Genomic DNA, 12,000 nt, shown 5'->3' with positions numbered 1-12,000 from the left:
TCGCAGGGGCCCCACGACGCTTAGAGTCTCCGTCAGGCCACCACCGCCAGGAACCGACCGAGAAGAGCTGGCGTTGGCTGCGCAGCCTGTTTACAGTATTTGTCAGTCCAGTCAAGCTGGCTGCTTTTCGGTGCCTGCCTTACCGTGGCTCTGAGCCCAGCTGCGTTGTGGTGCCGCCGCCGCCGCCTCGCTGTGGCCGAGGGTGGTCCTTCCCCGTCCACGCCAGCCGCCGCCTCAGCCCTCGGCACCGCTCCCAAACGCCGCTGCCACTAACGCCGCTGCCGCCACAGCGCAACAAAACGATGCCATCTCACAGCAGCGGCATTGGAGGCTCTCCTCCTCCTGCTCACAGAAAACAGACAGAGAGATCGCGCGCGCGCGCCGTCTCCCGCCTGCCACTGGCGGCGCGCGCCCCAACCGTCGAGGTGGAGAGGGAGGGAGGGAGGGAGGGAGGAGGAGGATCCGGCGCGAGGCAACCCAAACGCGACTGAAGCGGCGTGAGGAGAAGGGGGCGGGGCGGGGCGCCCTGCGCACGCGCGCACATCGCGCTTCAAGCCCTACTACGCAAAGGAGCTGAGGAGATGGAACTTGTCGGAGCAAAGAGCAGCAGTTTGATTTACGGTAGTACCGGTCTCCGCCGGCGAGCGGAGGTCCCGGGCTGAACCACTGGCTGAGAAAAGTAAGGGGGTGGGAACTGAGGACGAATGTCTTCATAGAGGCGCGCCGTTAGCCCGGGCTGAACCAAGTGGGAGAGAAAACAAGACGGGTGGGAGGGGGAGTATTATACCGAATTAACTGGAAAAGCTGGGCGAGTGGGTTTTTTTTAGAGTTGCTCAAGAGGACACGACTAAGTTTTTAGATAGAAAAATAGAAAAATAATATATATATATATATATATATATATATATATATATATATATGTGCAGTTTTGTGCATATATATATATATAAGCTTCTAGGGCTCGCCTGTTCAACAAGCCTCTCTGTGCCGTGAATGGAGTAACCTGAGCAAGTTTGTGGCTTATCAGCCAATGAGGCAAAACGGGTAGAAGTGAAGATCTGCATCAGAAACAAGGGGGTTGTAAAAATATACAGCAGGATTGTGGGTCCTGCCGCCTGAGGATTGTGGGTCTTGCCGCCTGAGGATTGTGGGTCTTGCCGCCTGAGGCAGTTGTCACACCTTCCCTCATGGGTGGGCCGGCCTTGTTCATGCCCATGTTCACTTACCTGAGAGCAGGCCCATCTTAAGCATATCCGGCGCCGTGGTGCAAAGATCCCTCCGGCACCCCATTCCCCAGAGTTTTCGACCTTTTCCCAATCCTCTGCGAGGATTGCTCTCCTCCCGTGGGGGCTTGGGAAGGAAGCTGTACATCTGTCAGCCATATAGTTGGCGGGGCGCAGCTTCCATCCTAAGACTGTGGGGATCGCTCTCCTGCTGCGGAGGCTTGGGAGGCGAGCTGCATGCCCGCCAGCCATATGGTTGACGGGGCACAGCTGGCGGGCATGCAGGAGGGAAAAGGGAGGCCTCCGGTTTGTTTCCTTGTTTGCTGCTGAGGCAAGGCAAAACCAATTTTAATTGTATAGCATATCAAGTCTGCAATGTTAAACATACTAAGGCATCATCCAACTTGGGGGGGGGGGTGCACAAGGCCTGCCCCGAGACAATTTGCTGCCCGAGGCAGGAGTTGGCTGGAAGGGCAGCTGGATTTTACTTCAGCACTGGCAAAGGGACAGTGACTTCCATCACACCTGAGAGTAGCAGTCTGGCTTAGTGGGCATAGTGTATGACTCATAGAGGGTTGTCATATTTCAAAAGGTTAAAATCCAGATACATTTCCTGGCTATGTCCAGAAAATTCCGGACGTATGGCAACCCTAGACTCATACAGCTCTCCAGTATGGCACCACCAGCACTTATTTGATTTTACAGTACTGCATGCAGCTCTGGCTGTTTGGATATATGAATCTGCAGTGTGTATAGCAAGGTTGAGGTACTAATTCCTTGTGTTTGGATAAGTGATTTTTTTGTATAACAAGCATTTGGATAGCAGGGCCTATGTGTATTTCAGAATTCTGAACAACACACAGGATAAAATATAGCATATTAAGTTCTCTGAAAAGTAGTTTTCAACAGATTTTTATTTTTTACATGAAGCATAAGAAAATGGCATGGAGAAGCTTAACCTTAGCCCAACTTTTTTTAAGTTAAGAGAAACGGAGTGAGCTCCCGTTGCTCAGTTCCTGCTCCTGCCAACCTAGCAGTTCGAAAGAATGTCAAAGTGCAAGTAGATAAATAGGTACTGCTCCAGCGGGAAAGTAAATAGTGTTTCTGTGTGCTGCTCTGGTTCCCCAGAAGCGGCTTAGTCATGCTGGCCACATGACCCGGAAGCTGTACGCCGGCTCCCTCGGCCAGTAAAGCGAGATGAGCGCCGCAACACCAGAGTTGTCTGCAACTGGACCTAATGGCCTTTACCTTTACCTTTACCTTTACCTTTACATAAGGCACAAACAATATGTGTATATGCATGCACCCAAAAGAAAAGAAGAAAAGTTAGTAGTAGTGGTAATGCCCTACAAGTTTCAGATAAGCCAATACTACTCTTTTCATTTCATGATCTTTTGACCCCACTGTTTACACTAGAGTAGGGCTGCAAGCTATATCAGTTGGATGAATCAGTTAAAAAGGTGCCTCTGATTAAAATATTTCTTGAACTAGATTTCCAGAGAGGCAGCCTGCTATTTTGTTGCAGCAAAAACAACAAAGAGATTTGTGGCACTTAAAATAAGTTATAAGACATTTATTATGGCATAATTGCAGTTCATGTCATCTGATAAGGCAGATTAAGGTCCTTTCCCTTTCTTAGACTCGTGGATCACCTGATCCATGCTTAAAGCAAACCAACCAAAACTATGTCAGGCATGTTAACAAATGCATCTGTTTAGACTACATTTTTCCAATTAATGTGAAAACAGAAATGATGGGAAAGCACCTAGTCATGTCATACACATGCTCAGCCTTTTGACCAATTAATCTCCAAATAGCATAAGAACAAATATTAAAACAGCATCAAGATAAATTGCAAATAATTAAAGCAAGCAGGTATTTTTTAAAAAGAGAAAGAAAACAAGCAGAATAACAGCAGAATAAAGCGGCATGCATTTATGGTTATAAATTGATCATATACACTGTCCCAAAGGCTAAACAGTATTCAGATTAGTGTTCTGTTTTCCTTGCACATTGTGGTCCTGATCCATATCTAATAATATTTTGATGCATGTGTGATTATGCTCCTATGGGATGAGCATACTCAGGCACATCTGTGTAGTTCAGTAGAACTAGATGACCATACTGATGCACATCTGTATCAGCTGCACATACAGCCCTAACATGCCTAAATAAAAGTAAATTACTGTCATATTCCCAAGTTTACCTTAATTAACATGCAAAGAGCTGTGGTTTCTTTTAGCAACTCAGCTCTTCCATGCTGATCTAGTTTCTGTTTACTGTCTCTTGTTTAGGAAACAGCAATAAATACTTACCTGCTTTGTAAGCAACTAGATCAACATGTCTACCCATAGCTATGGCTTGACACTGTTGCAATTTGCAGATTTGCCTTTTCCATCATGCCCACAAATATTCTTTCTGTTTCTGCCACAACCAACCACCACCACTTCTTTTCTTTTCTTTTCTTTTTTCTTTTGGCAGAAGACCCAGCCTGGAGAAGAGAATTCTGGTGAGCTCAACAGCTTTCTCGCTACATTATATCATGGGCACCTACACAACACCAAAAAAAGAGGAAGCAGATTTGCACAAAATGTGCCTATGCTAATGTATAGATATAAAATTTGAAAGAATCTCTATAATTTAAATGCATCTCACCATCATGGGAAAAACTGACCTAGTGATGCCTGGGACTGCTCAGTCTGCTGTCCTGTTGCCGACTGCTAAGGGGCAACTTCAAAGCCCCTGCTTCCCTTGGTTCTTATTTTTTAAACCAGGCTTATACCAGACAGTCCTTCGTAGAGGCCAGTCTTCTGTACAGTCCCCCTGCTTCTTTATGGTGTTTTCTAATTAGTCCTCATGCTATGCTAGTGTTGCCTTTGGATCCCCACGCCTGCCCCCATAAACCAACCTAGTTACCTTCAACTTCTAGCTTTGTAAGGTGAACAAGAAGAAAGATCAGTGGATAAAAAAACTTAAGATTCTCACATGACAGAGAGGTAGATCAGCCCTGGTATTTCCAGTCCTCTCCTGCTACAAAATTACTGTTGTCAGTTCTCTTTACATTGTCAGTCTTTCTCTTCCCGGCATCAGATTTACATAGAAATAAGATCCTGTTTTGTCCAAAAGTATTTTCTAGAAAATAAATGCCTTAATAAATGCCTCTTAGAGATGTTTTTGATTCTATTGCCCATAGTAAAGTTATCTCATCGCTCTACCCTGAATTGGCCATTGTTTGCTTATACTACAACAGAACAGCAGAACAGAATGAGAGCTCAGTTATCCTGAATCAAATATTTAGCCTCTCCCTTTCCACACAGCTCCAGCACGAAGTTGTTTTGTATACAGAATTTTGCCTTGTGAACTGCTTTGCCCATATGGTGAGGCATAAATGCAAACAATAATGATTAATAATGCTGTTCAGAGGGTACATAACCGGAAGATCGTATAACACCGATTCTGGCACAATTGTGTGTTATGCCATTGTGGGGTTTTGGTACGAGTATTCAACTATTTAGCCATGAAACATACCAAGTTACTTTGAGCTATTCACTGTCTCTCAGATGTACATAGAAGACTTGAACCTGGGACTAATTCAGAGTCAGGGCAAATAATGGAACACAGGTGAAATATGCTTTCAGCAAACTACCCCTTACAAAAGGGAAACTATGTGCCTCTGAATATGCTCCTGTAAATGTCAGTCCTCCAAGGCTATTATCTAGTATCCCAACATTTGCAAGCCCTCAAGTAACTCTTATTTGATAATGTACTCTAATGGCACAAATTCCAGCATGGGGCAACTGGCAGCATCACAAAAAGCCTGGGTAGCTCAGTTGATTAGAGCATCGTGCTGATAATGCTGAGGTTGCATGTTTGATCCCCGTATGGGACAGCTGCATTGCAAATCAAATACCTTTATTGGCATCACAGTATAAAACATTTCAGGTCTCTGGGATAATTAAAAGGACAAGGGTGAAGCTGTTGGGGGTCATCAGGTCACACTGTGATTGTGTGCACTTAGATATTATGCTTCACCCTGTCCCCCCAAAGGCATAGCTGCCAAGTTATCCCTTTTTTACAGGGATTTTCCCTTATGCTGAATAGGCTTCCTCGCGAGAAAAGGGAAAACTTGGCAGCTATGCCAAAGGATGGTTCGTTGTGAACCCTTTCAGGTAAAATTGTGGCTAAAAAGGAAGCTACTAAAACAGTGATATCTCTGTCCCAATCTGCCAGCAGAAACCTCATTTGACTTTCTCGGAGTTGTAGCTGGAGGTCCAACATTTTGCTCAGCATCAGTTGGCATGGTCTACTGTGTAAAGAGCAATCTAAGAGAATGTGGTCCTATTGAATCAGGTACTACTTGGTTGCAGGCACACAGATGGGCTTGCTATGGAGTATGTGAGAATCTACCTTTGGTCACTGCAGAGGGGAAGGCATTTAATATTGCGAGCATAAAGGCTCTTCAATGGGAAGGGAGTAGTAGATCCTTTAGATATTTGGCACAGGTTCCGTAGGGTGTTGTAATACCTAAGGCCTCCAGAGAACAGGATCTTGGAGTATGAGGTAACAAGCACTGTCTTTTGTGGTCATAGAGCCGCTGCTTGATTGTTTGGAATATGTAACTTTCGTCACATTGGACTAGATGATCCACAGGGTCCCTTCCAACTCTACAATTCTATTATTTCTATGATTTACAATTTTTTATTACATCAAACAAAGATTCATCTTTGCTCTAACATTACAAACTGGGAACTGGGAAAGGAGAATCCATACTAAATAGATCAATGGTGGTTTTAAAAGTCTAGTCCGACTTATGGTTGAAACAAAATGAATGCAATTAGCAGCTCTTTAGAGAAACAGTGGAAGTCCAGTCAGCATGTTCTACTCCCAACATCTGATCAGAGCCTAGTAAAACTCAAAATCAGTTCCTCTTTACTGTATGTTAGAAATACCTATTATGGAGAAAGTGCTGTTTAGAAGATTGCAAAATGTCTTGTGCAACTCAAGTGTTATGCATGTACAACATGACAAAGTTAATTACTTTTAGGTCCATTGATTTCAATAGAAAACAGTTGTGCATATCCTTAACTATCCCAGTGGAAATCAGTGAAATGCAAAAGTGCTCAATTTTGGCTACACCATGAGCTGAGCACTGATTTCTGAATGGTCTATCATGTTACTGAGGATGTTCAGATTTTTAGCCCAGTCTTAAGATTTTTAAAAGGTTAGATTTATGGCCAAGTGCCTCCCTGGGCATTCAGCCATATTACCCCGCCTACAATAAGCAATAAATCATAGACAAATGTAGCTACAGTGGTAATGTTCTTTTATAGAACATTATGATCAGCAGTATCACTCATAGACTTGAGTGATCTAGCTATCATATAGAATGCTTTAAAAAGTTTCATAGTTTAAATTTTCATACAAACATGTACGGTAAAATATACATAGTAAATTAATAGCAAAAGAAAAGGTTTGAAGCAGTGCCATAGACATGTTCTGATCCCAATGTAATTGTTCCACAAACTTTGGTAGGCCTCTGAGGCTACTTTTCAACATTTTCTTTTCAGTTTTAACCTTTTGTAAAATTTCATCTCTGCTGCAGATTTTGACTTGCCATTGTCCAACTTCAAGACATACGTTGGCCTGATCAAGCTATTATTATTACAAGGCATTTCTATCCATGAGTGTTTCCATATAGCAAGCTACTGTCTTCATACATCTGTTCTATAGTATTGCGACAACTCTGATATGTAGTAGATGAATCTTGTCTCTACTCCTACTCTGCATTTCTCCTTTCTTTTCCCCACCCCTCTTACCGGGATTCTTTTATCAGGTCTCAGCTAGTCCCACTTTCCTAGCACCTCCCATTTCCTTCTCTCCCTCTCTTTCCTTACCTTCAGAGCGAACTGACAAATCACATTTCAGCCTTAGTTATGCCATTTTGTCATGACCCATAGATTAAATTACTTGTGGCAGGCAGTGTCATAGAATCAATGGTGTTTCTAGGGCTAGCTGGCATGTGACCCTTAGAGGGCCAGCCCAAATGAACTCCACTACCAGCATCACAGAGGTTCCCCACCCCTGGGCCAGAGCAAACTGGATCCCAATGAATGATTCAGTAAACGTGCTGGCCAATGGGTGGGTTGGGGAGCACAACTGTGTGTGTTGGCTTTAAAAGATGAAACTTTCCAGCAGAGGCTGGCTCACATAGCCACACACACAACCCCTCCTTCAGATTATCATGGTTTGCACATGCAGTTCTAGTTTCCTAACATGGACCCCTTGGCAGGGTGGAGACATCATTATCTATCCTTCAGAAGACACCCCTGAGTTCTGCTGTATAGAGCAGCAGCTCTCTGTAAGTGTATAAATAGGGACAGTTTGAAACTGTACATCTCAATTTGTTGAGGCTGTCGTTATAACTGCATCTTTCAGTTGCTCGTTCTAAGAGTGTCAGTTCTCTAATATGCTCTTCCGCAGCAGGACTCCTTGTCTCTGCTTGAATCTGTGTCACTGTATGTCTGTTTGTGTGAAGATTGGGAGGCTTGGGTCAGGAACCTTATGCTCTCTAACCTACAGTTTCAATGAGCAGTAGCCAAATTGCAGTTGGCAATTTCTAACCACAGATTAATCTGATGCCGCAGGTCAAATGTTCCTTTGGTCCAGGTGATAAAATGTCCCTTTTGTTTGCCCTCTCTTTTGCTGCTGTTATGATGAAAGACCTATATGGAGAGGGAATAAAGCAGGCATCCCCAAACTTCGGCCCTCCAGATGTTTTGGACTACAATTCTCACCATCCCTGACCACTGGTCCAGTTAGCTAGGGATCATGGGAGTTGTAGGCCAAAACATCTGGAGGGCCGCAGTTTGGGGATGCCTGGAATAAAGGAACCAGCACAGTCACATCTGCACCATACATTTAAAGCACACGGCTTTCCTTCCCCAAAGAACCCTGGGCACCCTCACAGAGCAATAATTTCCAGCACCCTTAACAAACTACAGCTCCCAGGATTCCTTGGGAGAAGTCAGGTGCTTTAAATGTTTAGTGTGGATGTAGCCCAGGAGTTCCTGCTCAAAAATCCTTGTTTTCATTCAAGTACTTGTTTCTCTGTACAGTAGTCTTTTTAAGGGCTAGCAAGATGCCAATTAAGTGGTAGGACGGACAGACATTTAAAATTGAATTGGGGTAGATACTGTAGGACTTTTCTTAATATGCACAGGAGGGGAGAAGTGTAAACTTGCATCCACAAAATATAGCTTGTACCAAAATTGTCCAAGGCAGTAGCTGTGCTAATCAAATGTTTTAAAATCTGCTGCATGGCGCAGCTTGCCACTCAGAACTTCTAATTTTCAAGCATACAAAATAGAGAGCAGAATAAACTAAAGGGGATTTGTTGCCTGCTGATGTCACAGTAGCCTTTAACGGCACACTGAGAGAGGCTTTTCCTTACTGCTTCTAGAAAGTAGGATGTCATGGTCTTACGATTTTCTTCCAGGTAGAAGAATCACAGGTTGCTCAAGCAGAGTCTAGTACCCTCTCCCTCTCAGCTTTCTAATGATAAGTGCTGCCAGCAGAAGGAGAAGAAATGAATACACAGACTCACAGATATCTGGAATATTGTCACAGTGGTATAAATCTCTCGTACCTAAGAAAACCCCAAACCGCATTGAAATTTATGTTAAGGACATAAAAAGAGGCTCCTTGGATCAAAGGCCCATCTACTTCTCATAGTGACCTACCACATGCCTGTGGGAAGCCTGCAGGCAGGAGCTAAGTGAAATTCTGATATGTGCTTTAACATCCCCAAGTATTCCTTGACATCTGCTTTATTTGAAAGAATAAATCTTACATAAATGCAGTTGATAAAATGTTAGGAGGCTTAAGTTTTTGCTTTGTAGACTACAGTCCCATACACACTTACCTGGGAATAGGTCTTGTTGACCTCAGTGGGGCTCATTTCTAAGTAGACATGCATAGGCGTGTGCTGTCAGTAACTGTACAGGTTGTCAAGATCTGGTTTTACCTCTTCTATGGCATCAAAAATACATTGATTCAAATTATGTTTCTCAAGATCAATGCCTTTCATCAGCATCTTTTTTCTTTTTGATTTTTTGGCAAAATCCACTCACTTCAGTAGTTATTTGAAATGGAAGACAATTAGGGAAGAAGAGGACTGCCACAAGCTAGGTTTCATGTTATGTTTTTCGAAGAAGGGTGTCTTCACTGATGATTACATTTGTTTTATTACACCGAAAAAGTACAGTACACCCAAAGAGGAAGTGTGCCGAGCCTACAGATCAACAAAAAACAGGAGAAGGAAAATGCTGAAGTGTGGAATACTAAAATGACTAATCATTTCCTGTTTTCTGCAACCCCCAGAATTTTCATATGGGAAACATTACAGTCTTATCTATAGACATGTGCTTGGAAGGTAGAAACCTGGAAGGTCAAAAGGTTACAAAATGGCCCAGTGTCTTGGACTCACTTTCATTCAACCGAGCATGTGCTCACAACTATGAATCCTTTTCACCAAATAAAGTTTTAGAGTTTTCCCAAAGATGCCTTTGGAATATTACTACAGTACAAACTTTAGGGGTAAGGAGGAGGAAATGGAGAAAAGGGGGGACAGAGAGAGTTACAACTGATGGCGCTCTGCTGATAAAGCATTTGGGACATGATCAAGATAAAGGTAAGCAATAACCAACAACAGCAAAACCATAGCAACAACAATAATTTTTATACAGGTATATGCCAAATATTATTATTACAGTATTATTATTAATGCAAAAATATGCTTATAAGCAGCTTACAAAACACTAAAAAGTTTCATCACAAATGATAAACTTCCAAAATAAACACAATAAAACAATCCCATTAATACATTAAAATTTAAACATTCATGAAACATAAAAGTACCTTTTAAGCCATCTTGATTTTAATATGGGGGAGCTAAGCACATACTTTTGTTCTTTTGTCAGGATCATGCCTAGTTTTTTTGGAAATATGCTATTGGGATTTGACACACAATTCACTATTAAGTATGCTAGAATCAGTACCCTTCATGACTCAACCTGGGGGGTCACATGCCTAGTGCACCTTCATGACCCACCAGATTTCAGTTACATGCAAATTATTTTCTTTTTAGCCTACTTTATGCTGTACTTTTACTCTTTTCTGCATGGTGCACCTTGTTTCAAAAATTTCACATCCACTGATGTGCCAAGTCATTTAAGCTGCCTAACTGGGAACAAATTTAATAAGCAAACAGCACTTTTTCATTTACCCATCTAAATTCATTTAAATTCATGCACATTTTAAGTGGGTTCCTTTGCCTAAAAATAGCTGATAGTTGGTAAAAAAAAAAAAAGCAGGCCTGCTTTTCTGTAGTGGAGATTAAGTGACAGCCTCACCTGAAGAATGTGCTAAATGTGGGTATCGCTTAGAGATCTAATTTCATGATACCAAAACAAAACTTTGCCCCCAAGGCTTGGGGAACTGGAAAACAGTTGCCAGCATCTATTGATGATGAGCAGGTTCTTCCCTCCCTGACTGCACCTGGCTGGACTGATGGATTTGGCTTTCAGTGCCAAAAGAGAAAGGTCATCTGCTTCAACAATGCTGTGTACAAAGTGTACTGTGTGCAGCTGTGTATACAAAACTGTGTACAATTCTTTTTTGCGGTGGGGGGGGGAACCAGTTTCTGCCCATGCAGTATCACAATGTTGCATTAAGACAATTCTTCCTGTAGTGCATTTGCACTATAGCAGGGTCCTAAACAGATTAACCTAAAGGCAACTCCCAAATTTAAAAGAGCATGATATGCAGTGTGTGTTACGGTAGCCTTCACCAATCTGGTACATTTTGGATGCTTTGGGCTAATAATTATTTATTTTTTACCCTGCCCATCTGACTGGGTTGCCCCAGCCACTCTGGGCGGCTTCCCAACATAATTTACGGAAACAACAACACAACAGAACATCACACATTAAAAGCGTCCAGATTTAAGGCTGCCTTCAGATGTCTACAGAAGGTCATATAATTATTTATTTGACATCTGACAGGAGGGCGTTCCACAGGGTGGGTGAGAAGGTCCTCTGCCTGTAACTTCACTTCTCGCAATGAGGGAACTGCCAGAAGGCCCCCGGAGCTAGATCTCAATGTCTGGTCTGAAGAACGAGGGTGGAGCTGCTCCTTCAGGTATACAGGGCTGAAGCCATTTAGGGCTTTAAATGGCAAAGCCAACACTTTGAATTGTGCTTGGAAACGTACTGGTAGCCAATGTGGGTCTTTTAGAACTGGTTTTACATGGTTCTGGTGGTGGCTCCCAGTCACCAGTCTAGCAGCCACTTTCTGGATTCCAAGTCTCCTCCAAAGGTAGCCCCGTGTAGAGCGCATTGCAGTAGTCCAAGCAGGAGATAACTAGAGCATGTACCACTGGTGCGGCAGTGGCTATATAACAACAAATTGCATTAGTTTTACATCCACACTGAGGATCATGGTTTGTTCTGCCCTCACAGGCAACAATCACTACCCAGCCCGAAACCATGTTTGTTGCTAGATTGCCAATGAGTTATGACATTGGACTGTGCTATGGCATAAAGCTAAGCTATCTTTTGCCTACTCATTCTGGGGGAGAAGGGAAGCAGGATTGATCAGGCTGCATGCTCTAGCTTGCAACTTGTATACAGTGTGATTTATTAACCCAGTATGCAAACATATCCACTGCTAGCTGGTTCTTTGTCCCTCTATATTGGTGAAAGCCACAGAGTCAAAGGTT

At 43.1% G+C, this 12,000-nt stretch overlaps 1 protein-coding gene and 1 long non-coding RNA gene across 3 annotated transcripts in view; one reads left to right on the top strand and one right to left on the bottom strand.

Moving 5' to 3' along the window:
• Nucleotides 1-285, bottom strand: part of WWP1 (WW domain containing E3 ubiquitin protein ligase 1) — a 52,773-nt gene extending 52,488 nt beyond the window's left edge. For both annotated transcript variants that reach the window (XM_035124821.3, XM_035124822.3), the window contains exon 1: nt 144-285. The gene's annotated coding sequence lies outside the window, so the exon portion shown is untranslated. The remainder of the gene's footprint in view (nt 1-143) is intronic.
• A 227-nt stretch (nt 286-512) lies between these two features.
• Nucleotides 513-4,437, top strand: LOC118089830 (uncharacterized). Its single transcript, XR_004693189.3, has 2 exons — nt 513-679; nt 3,705-4,437. It is a non-coding gene; the product is annotated as an uncharacterized LOC118089830 (long non-coding RNA).
• The last annotated feature ends 7,563 nt before the right edge of the window (nt 4,438-12,000 follow it).

Source organism: Zootoca vivipara, chromosome 8, assembly GCF_965207765.1.
Source record: "Zootoca vivipara chromosome 8, rZooViv2.hap1.1, whole genome shotgun sequence".
In the NCBI taxonomy this organism is placed as follows: Eukaryota; Metazoa; Chordata; class Lepidosauria; order Squamata; family Lacertidae; genus Zootoca; species Zootoca vivipara.
Note: the sequence above shows the minus strand (reverse complement) of the source record. Positions and strands in the feature narration are given on the sequence as shown.